Below are 9,339 nucleotides of genomic sequence, written 5' to 3'. Positions count from 1 at the left end.
ACTTCCCTCTTGACAATATTACGCTGCGTTTCAACCTGTTTAGAATAATTTTTTTGCAATATTGAATCTAATCTAGTAAAGTCTGCTTCTAAATTTTGTAATGTAGCAGCTCTAGCTTTGCGCATGTTTGAAGAAAAAAGTATCGCATTACTCCTGATGAATCCCTTTACCGCATTCCATAGAATTCGGGGATCATCCACTGAGCCTGTATTAATATCCAGAAAGTCCTGTAACTTAGCGCTAAATTGCATTTTATAAGCTTCATTCCCCAATAAAGATGAGTTGAAGCGCCATCGAGTTGCTTTTTTAGATAGACCACTAATTAACACGTTACCAAAAACCCCTTTATGATCCGAAAGTGCCATGGGAAGAAGAGTGGCATTATGGATATTCTGAAATAGCTGAGGTGAAGAGAAAAGAAAATCTATCCTAGAAGAAGTTTTATGTCTGGTTGAGAAGAAACTGTAATCTATCAAAATAGGGTTAAAAACACGCCAGATGTCAGACAATCCTAAACTCTTCACCCAGGCTTGTAAAGCTGCTGTTGCCATCTCCTGGTCCTTATTAGCAACTGCACTCGATCTTTCAGATGCCTGCCAGACAGCATTCATGTCTGCACCAACAATAAATGAATATTCAGTCAGTTGTAACATTTCTTGGGTGAGGGTACTGTAAAATTCTTTATCAAATTTGTTGGGGCCATAGGCAGAGATAATTGCTATCTTCCTCCCGTACAATTCTACTTTAGCAATCGTAATCCTTCCATTATTATCTGACCATGTGTCCAAAATTTTAATCTTCAAATTACGCCTACAAACAATGGCCACGCCTTTGCTTTTTGAATTTGCAGAAGATGATGCTATGGTGTGATAGAATTTATTGGCCATGCGAGCTGAATCCTTCTTTAAGAGGTGTGTTTCTTGAAGTAAAGCTAGATCTATCCTCCTCCGTTTCAGCAGAGTTAGAACGCTAGTGCGTTTGTGGGGTATATTCAAACCATCACAATTCCATACTAGAATTGATAAATCACCCATTGATCTGTAGAATACTCCAAATATCACTCCCTGTTCTAAACATAATGGTAAGTACCAAGCTAAGATATGATTTCCCCATATTAAACAGCCTCAGATCCTGTGCAAGTTCCCCAGAGCAAAAAAATACAATAAAAATAAAAAATAAAACAAAGGCATCCCTCACAATGTTACTAAAAACCCCAAGGTGGCACAAAAAACCCCATGACAAGACAGAAACAACTCGCAACATAATATTGACACATATAAAAAAAAGAAAACAAATGCTTTTATGTTGATCCGTGAGTGGTATGAACATAGGGCTACAAAACAGCAAGACCCAACCCAATACTTAGCTGAAACCGCGAACCGTTAAGTAAATGGCATAAACCAATAGTAAAACATCCAAAAACAGAAATAGTTCTCCTTATTTAAGTCCAACAAATCAGATCAGCCCTCAGACAATAGCTTAACAAAATGAATAAAAGCAGAAGGGGAGGGCATTTCAGTCTCAGTCTGACAACTAGAATAGAATAAAAAAACAAACAAAAAAAAAACAAAAGGAGGGGGGCATCATCATCATCCCACTGTCTCAGACTCAAAAAAAAAGGAAAGATATAATCCAGGTTATCATCCATATCAAAAAAACAGAGACAAAGGAGAAAGAGCATCCCAGTCTCTTATCCATGTAGAAGAACAAAAATGTACAATCTATGCAGTGGACTACCAATCTGTTCTAGTCTTGAAAGGAAGCAGCCCAGTAAGTGGATCAGTCACACAGGGAATAAGGGGAGAAAAAAAGGAGAAGAAAACAAAAAACAAACAAACAAACAAAAAAAAGGTGTCCAATGGTTCGAGTGAGACTAAAAGTTTAAGAACAGAGAACCATAAACCAGTCAACGTTTAGCAGTAAAGGTTAACTTAAAGATTGATGACATGACTGATGATTGATAATGGCTAATATTTGCCTAGCCCAAAGTGTAAATACGCAGCGATGTGCAGCCTTTAAAAGGCTGGCTGTGAGTACTGTTACCAGTTAGTTAACTGCATCGCCGTCCTCCGCTCCGGGGCGTCCTCGCAGCAGCGACGCAACATATTCTTCAGCCTTCCTTGGACATTGGAAGGACTCAGTTGCGCCCGCTTTGGATTTGATCTTCAGTGTGGCTGGGTAGATCAGGAAGAACTCGATGCCACCGGCCCTGGCTTGATCCATGACCGAGGAGAAGGCCAAACGACGTCTCAGTGTGTGAGCGCTGTAATCCGGTGAAAATCGTAGTTTGCGACCGTCGACAACAGGGGGATTTTTTCTTGCAGCAGCGAGAATGTCCTGTCTGACTGTGTACCGGAGACAGCAGAAAATCAGAGTGCGACTCGTTACGTTTGCAGCTCCAGTGCTGTAGATGCGGTGTGCCCTCATGATCTCGCCCTGGAGGTTATTCAGAGAGGGAAACCATTTTGGTAGGTTTTGAGTAAGAAACTGGATGGCGTTAGATCCCTCCTTCCCCTCCGGTAGTCCATTGATCCTCACGTTACAGCGTCTGCACCGGTCCTCCATGTCTGCCAGCTTAACACGCATTGCCTCCAGACCCGTGTTATGCTCCGCTAGCTTGCTGGTGTTAGCCCCCACGTTAGCTTGCAGTGCGCACACCTCGTTCCTGATTTCCCCGATTTCCTTCCTTTGCAACGTAAAGTCCGCACGAATACCAGACACTTCACTTTGAAGAGTGTCGAGGCGTGCATCAAAGCCAGCCAAACGAGTATCCATACTGGCAACACGATAGTCTATTTTTCCCAGCACGCTGTCTACGCTGGTTAGCTTCGCTAGCACCGTGTCCATTTTAGCTTCCACGTCAGCCATCGCGCCCTTCCCGGACCTCAAAATTACCATCAGGCGAGGTCTACCTCGTGTAAAAACGTCGAGATTAGCAACTTGACACAAAAAATAACTAGCTGTCCGAAAAAAAATCACTCAAACGGTCATAATAAACATAATTGTAAGCGATGGGTTGAGGAGCTGAAATTTAAGCAGCCATCTTGTGCAACCTCTCCCGGAAGTCCCCAGTATTACGATATTTGATTTTTTATTATGATGTACCTGTGGGTGAATTGAAGTTAGCACTGTTACTTAGAAAGATACATCGAATGTGAATTATTATTTCACTGATAAATGCACCGTTTTGTATTTACGGATACTGAATTAACCATAACGTGGAGTGGAATGACTGAAATAAAAGTGTAAAAGCAAAAGTGAAATTTGCACACGTTTAGTATATTTATATTTATATTTGCCATTTATTTATTTTGTGTATGGAGGTAAGCCCCCTTGAGATTCACCATCTCGTTTTCAAGGGGATGCTTCACATCAGCTAAAATGAAACAAAAGACAATAGATTAAAATTACCGGTTGACGAAAGTCCGGCGCAGCGGCGAGTGCCTGGCGAATTAACCACATTCGTTTCTGGCTCTTCTTTCTCCGTAAAATCATCAACTGGTAATAATGATAATAATAATAATAATAATAATGCATTGGTTTTATATAGCACTGGTGCAGTTTTGCAATCATTTTCAAAAGCAAAATTCCGAAGACAACGCCAACTCCCGCCATGATTGGTGTCGCAGATCTGATGCAGTGACGCAAAGCGATGACGTAACCATCACCGTCCCAATTCTTCAATTTTTGCACCCTTGTAACCTACGCACTCGAACCCTTACGCGCACTTCAACTAAGTGCACACTCCACTGAGGACCGTAGGGCGTAGTGTGGGTATTGGGACAGGGCCTCAGTCTCCCTGGGTCCTGCTGATTGCTGATTGCATTCACCTGGGGACTCTATCTCTGCCTGCCTATATAAACCTCCCCCTGCCACCTGCTCCTTGCTGGGTCGTTACTCTTTTGAGACTTCTTTGCTGCTGCAGAGGGATTTGGCTGCTCTGCCAAGTAGAGAAGAGGTTTTTGTCTCATCTTGCCTTGTTTTGCCTTTTCTCGCCTTGTCTCATCAAGCCACGACCTTGCCACGGTCTCGCCATGTGTGGAAAGACACAAACTGTGGAAAGACACAAACAACACAGTTCATCCATCACTTTGCCAAACCGAGCGTTCTACTGAAAATTCACTGTAGGAAGAAACACATCATGACCACAAAACTATTTATCTAATGGTCTTCAGTTAATGGAATGATTTGCTCATATGTGGTGTAAAATTTGTTGACTCTTCTACTTTTTTTGTTTGTCTGTTTTCTCTCGCCACACCACCAGGATCAGACTGTGATACTGGCTGCATTGTTGGGATCGTAGTGGCTTGTGTTGTGGTGGTCGCTGTCGCCATCTTCGTAGGGTGCTACTGCGTTCAGAAAAAGTAAGTGAGCAGGCAAACAGCTTTCAAAAAGAGCTTTGAACTTTGTGAAAGCTGTCTGTGGGAAATGTAAACTGTAATGTAAATGTGAATGCACATTTAAAGAAGCTGCACTGAAAAAGAATCACTTTGCCGATGTGGCTGCTTGAAGAGAAGCTGTGCTCATCAGACAGAACTCACTGTGATTACTGCTGACAAAGAAAATAGAGTGTAGAGTGTACTTTTTTGAGAGAATTCACTTGTAAAAACTCAGCTAACACCTCACTCAGTTTACATTTTTGCCATTGTACTTTGACTTTGTACTTGTTTTACTGCCACTTTCTTTTATTTCCAATATTTAGAGTCAACACTGAACCGAAACGAAATGCTGCTGATGAACGTGAGTATGAGAATATAAAGAGAAAGTGAAATTGTTATTCATAGCTTTGGATTGATGAGTCTATTGAACTTTTTGCTGCTTTGTTTGTTTAGAACAAGAACATCACTATGAAAACATTTCTGCACTTTATGATAAAACTTTATAAACTTAAATTTCATCAATTCAGGTAAGTTTTCAGCATTTCTTTATTTTCAAGACACTTTTTTTCAAGACACAGTTTTCAAGCCCCCCTCCCAAAAAAATGTATTTGACGGAATAGCCATGACTTCCACTTGTCAAGTGATGATTTCTCACTTTGCAGATGATCAGAGATTTTGTAACAAGACATATGAAGACATCAGTGATGTTTTCTGGAGCGAATCAACCTGTCATTTTTATACAACCTGTATTTTACATGTGATGCCATACTATAATACTTGCAAGAAATGTCACATCAGTGTCTCTGTGAATATATGTAAAGTTTAAAACACAAGTGTCATGTGCTTTAATGAAACAGATTTTGACAAAAGTAAAACAGTGTTGTGCAATTTATATTTCAAGGTCTCAGTGAGAGTTTTTAAGTCATCAAACCTGTCTACCAAAAAAAGCAGAATAAAGTCACAAACCAGTTCACAAACTTGTTCTGAAGAACAAAGACACATATGCACGCACACACAAGCACACACACAAATGCAGCCTGACAGCTGTCAATCACAGAGTGTCCGCTGTCCATGGTGCTGAAAGCTCAGATAAAAAGTCACGGGCTACATCCGTATCATCTTTGATACAGCTCAAATATAAAATGAACACAGCTGGTCTAAAATTACACAATCTATTCAGATGGATATAGACACAGCTATCTACATCTTTTGGAATTCACTTACATTAGCAAAAAATAAACTCGGCTGTCTCTTGTAGTTAAAAGCAACACAAGGCACATTCAAATAGCCAGGTGTTTAAGACCATGGCATTCTGATAAAGATAATATTTTTGAAGGTTTCACTGACTCACCAGTGGCTCCGATGTTAGGTTTTGGGTAGTACCGCTAGCAGCTAGCATAGTGTTTAGCATACTGTTTAACTTCCCTCCAAAGAGTTCAGATCAAGTGCAAAGAAAAAGCTTGACAATGCCGCACAGCCAATCAGTGCTGGCTTACAGCTCTGATGCATTCATGGACAGTCTTAATGTAAGAATTGGCAAATTGGAGCCCACACTCATATGCCTATATACCTTCTGGCACACACTGCACATTTTATTATAATAATTTATTTCCGACTAAATGTGAACACATCACATGAAATGGGGCCCTATGACCTTGTGGGTCCTGGGGCGACCGCCCCCTTGCCCCCACTCTGGCTCCGCTACAGCTCTCCTGGTTCCCACATCAGGTCCTCTCGTGGCACCAGCGCTGCAGCGCATCTGAAGTGACTCCATCAGCCAGTGCACTACTGTCTAAAACCGCACAGGACAAAATAAAGTCACACACCATTTCGGGGCTAAACAACAGCGTTTTCCTCACTGGATCTGTGTCTGAAATGCGCACTGCAGTAGCGCGTGTGCGTCTTTGCTCGCTGTTAAAACTGCGCTCCTCTCCGTGGCAGGATGGACCATCAGAGTTATTGAAAGTTAGAAATCCTTTAATAATCCCACAAGAGGAAATTTTATTAGATATTCTGTAACAACATTTGTTTTTTTATTATTTCACTTTTGAATCTGTACTGAATGTGCTGCTTGTGTTTTATGACATGTTTGAGGTTTGCTTTATCATTATTTTCATGCTCCACCAGGTTTTTTTGTGCTGCACGCAAATCCAAACTGACTCAAACTTGTGTACGAGGGGGTACCCAAAAGTTCCCGGAATTTGGTCATAAAATACTAATAGTAATGAGTTTTGACTTCTGGCCGTCAGATGTGCTACAGGTAAGCCTCGTGCACATCTCTGAAAAAGCCGAGCTCCCAGAATTACACTGACGCCTGTCAGGCGCTATTTATAGTAACAGAGTGCCGCTGCGGTCTGCGCTTTTTCCAAAATGGCGACATTGACTGGGAAGCCAGAGCAGCGCGCAAACATTAAATTCTGCTTTTTGCTGGGAAAAAACAGCAGCAGAAACACTCACCTTGTTGCAGCAAGCCTACAAGGATGATGCTCTGGGGAAGACTCAGGTCCATGAGTGGTTCGGGCGGTTTGAGAAAGGCCAGATGTCCGCGCGTCAGGTCCGCTCAGCCATGAAAACAATGCTGAGCTGCTTTTTCGCTGTCCAGGGTATCGTCCACGGCGAGTCTGTCCCTCCAGGTCAAACTGTAAATCAGGACTCCTACATCGAAGTCCTCAGACGGTTCCATGAGGATGTGAGGAGGAAGCGGCCCCCGTAGTGGCGGAGTGGAGCCACGGACACGGCACTGCGCGTCACGCAGTTTCTGGCGAAGAATGAGATGACTCTCCTCCCCCACCCGCCTTATTCGCCAGATGAAGCCTCGAGTGACTTTTTCTTGTTCCCCAGGTTGAAGAAGGAGCTGAAGGGACAGCGGTTTGCAGATGTGGAGGAGGTGCAAGAAAAAACGCCGGCTCAGAATGGCACAATTACGCACTGGTGTCACGACACATTCGTGAAGTGGGAGACACGGCTGGAGCGCTGCATTAATGCGGATGGAGATTATTTTGAAGGCGACGGTGGTGTTTTATTTTGAAATGTCAGAAATAAAAAGTTACAATCAAATTCTGGGAAGTTTTGGGTACGCCCTCGTACACGATGTCAGACCTGATTTCATCTTTCCATACCATCATATTGATAAATAGAACAGAACAGAATAGAATACAACAGGATCGACTTTATCTCACCATGGAGAAATTTAAAGTTACAGAGGCTAGAACACACATGGGGGTGCAAAAACTGATGAAATGTGCAAATAAAGAATAAGAATGAGTGTGAATCTTGATGATGAGTGATGTGAACAGATCACAACATGAATAAACTGTGTCACGGAAATGAAATCTGAAGCTGTGCTGAAATGCTGCATTTTCATTGCTTGCTTGAGAGATTAACTTGTTTTACTTAATTGAATCATGATCATTTTGGCATGTACCTCCTGATGACACAAAACCAAAGACGTGGGCCCCTGCAGGAGATATCCACCCCCTGCAGGATCCCACCTCAAAACCAGCCGTCCAAGCACACGCAAGGAGGAAGAGGAAGGAGACATGTTTAAATAAGATACATTGGTTTCATGGGTGATCTTCTGTATCTTTAATGTGACTGAGGAAGTTGCGGCCAAAACATGTATAACTTGTAGGTTGATACTCACTGTTATGAACCTCGATCATTTTAAAGGGTTTTTGTGTATCTGCACCGCCCTCTCTGTTAATATGTATTTTCCCCTCCCTGCCTGGAGAGGGTGCTGCTCATCTTGAGTGTAAGGAGCAGTCAGCAGCACCTGGATTGGATGAAGGCTTATGGGACCGCCTATATAAGTAAGACCCACCCTCTTCTCTCCCTTGCTCCCAACTGAATGTAGCAGCGTGAACCTCAGTGTTGGTCCTTCTGTGATTTTCTTTTGTTTCTAGAAGATTTTTCTGTTAAACAGTCCACTTGTTTTCTGGTAGGGGTGAGTCTTCCTTTTTCCTTTGTGAACCTTTTCTCCTGTTTTTTGTCTTAGAAATCTTAGCTTGTTTTCTTTCAGTTACCTTTTGTTTGTTCTGTAGGAGAAGATAGATTTATATTTAATGTTTAGATGCAGTTCAGCCTCTCTCCATCATAAGTCCTAACGTCTCCTCTGTGACGTGAACGTGGTGTACAAAGTGTTAGGCTAGATTGTGTAACATGAGACAAAGAAAACAGTGACACTCTGCCAACCTGCCTGTGAGGTTTTGGTGGTACACTGCACTTCTGTCAGTCAAATTACCACGAGACCGCTGCGGACGGCCTGCGCAGAGAATAGACGTGATTGGAGGTGATGAGCTTTCAGCATACTTTTTTGGCACAAAATTGTCACTGCTCAAAACTGAATCTGTCGACACCTCCCCCTGGAGGGCGGCCACACCCATCTTGGCACAATCAGAGTTGACCGGTCAACAAAAATACCAATCCTGGCATTTTGCGACTTTTGCCTGTTGAAATAACCACTGCATGACTCTCACCACCCTGCACTGCGCCGTTAAAAGAAAGTCAGAAAATGACTATTTATAGATTAGAAAGGGGAGAAAAGGAGGAACCAGTCAGAGTCGGAGCAGACAAGGATAGTGGAGGGAAATTCACAAAAAGGGAGAAAGTCAGGGTCTGAAACAAGAAGGAAAAGGTGAGTCCAAAAGAAAACAGGAAATGCATGACAAGATTAGACAAGAGTGACTTCAACTAAAAATAAAAAGCACACGACACCAACATATTAAACATGAACTTACATAAATCCATGATAAGAAATTAACACTTGGTGAGACAAAACATTTTTCAGTTTTGTATTTGAGGTCTAATGTATTGAGTGTATTAAGTTTCACTATGTTTACATGCATATATGCAAACTGTTCATTATTTCTTTCTGATGAAAATATGTTGAGGTAGAGTTCAAGTAGTTGGCAGATCTGATCTGGGAATAGATTCCATTTCAAATGCTCATGGTTGCAGCCGT

This window comes from Salarias fasciatus, chromosome 11 (genome assembly GCF_902148845.1).
Source record: "Salarias fasciatus chromosome 11, fSalaFa1.1, whole genome shotgun sequence".
Classification (NCBI taxonomy): domain Eukaryota; kingdom Metazoa; phylum Chordata; class Actinopteri; order Blenniiformes; family Blenniidae; genus Salarias; species Salarias fasciatus.
This window is presented reverse-complemented; position numbering follows the sequence as displayed.